This window comes from Epinephelus moara, chromosome 2, assembly GCF_006386435.1.
Source record: "Epinephelus moara isolate mb chromosome 2, YSFRI_EMoa_1.0, whole genome shotgun sequence".
Lineage (NCBI taxonomy): Eukaryota > Metazoa > Chordata > Actinopteri > Perciformes > Serranidae > Epinephelus > Epinephelus moara.
In genome coordinates, this window is record NC_065507.1 from 232,007 (window position 1) to 232,942 (window position 936).

Consider the following 936-nt stretch of genomic DNA (forward strand, 5'->3'; position numbering starts at 1 on the left):
ATGTGCCAGTGCCATCTGTCTCTGAACACACGCTCTCTTCGTATTGCGCCATTTACAAATCTTCTACTACTGCTAAAGCAGCCGTTGTTGTTAACGGTATTTTCTTTTTTTCTTTTCTTTTTTTTTTCCCCCCTATTTGTCTGCATTGGTCTTCATAGCTTAGCGCCACAAAAGGGTGTAAGCTTCTTGTGAAGATTGATGCACTGTTAATCTTGCAGTCAAGTATTTTATACCCATAATGCGTGGTTGTGACCGTCACCCACCCTCCCTGTTAACGGTACTTTCGGCACCACTTTGCGCATGCTTTTATATCCACTCATCTAATTGCAGACACATGGGTGTGTTAATTGTTCACCAGTGTTAATTGTTCATGTGTCTCTGATGTGCGCATCACTCTGAGGACTAATTGTTTTCACATTTATTTATTATAACAGTTTCTCAGCATCACCTCTGTGTCGCCAAAGGATCAACAGGTGTAGAAACGTGCGTACGCCAGCCATGGAGTTGGCGTGAGGCACCGCACATTTCCACGGTCATTTCACTCTTGATACATCTGAACTTTGCCGTGAAAAAGGAGGTACGCCACGTTTTTGTGCGTATGCACCCTTTGTACATGAGGCCCCAGGTCTCTGACTGTGACTGATCTGTGTCACTGAGGAGGTTCTGTCAGGTGGAAGTGACGTTTTAATCCACTACATCACATGATTACTGTGTTTACTGCAGTCACCGTGGTACTTTTTATAGTATTGCAGGACTTAATGTAGTATTCTATTTTATACAGTGGTACTCACTGTAGTACAGCAGTATGTAATGTAGTACAGCAGTATGTAATGTAGTACAGTAGTATGTAATGTAGTACTGTGGTATGTAATATAGTACAGTAGTATGTAATGTAGTACAGTAGTATGTAATGTAGTACAGTAGTATGTAATGTAG

General features: G+C 41.5%; 1 protein-coding gene across 1 annotated transcript in view; it reads left to right on the forward strand.

Moving 5' to 3' along the window:
- lrch3 (leucine-rich repeats and calponin homology (CH) domain containing 3) overlaps positions 1-936 on the forward strand; it is a 37,738-nt gene that overhangs the window by 707 nt on the left and 36,095 nt on the right. The gene's annotated exons all lie outside the window — the stretch shown is intronic.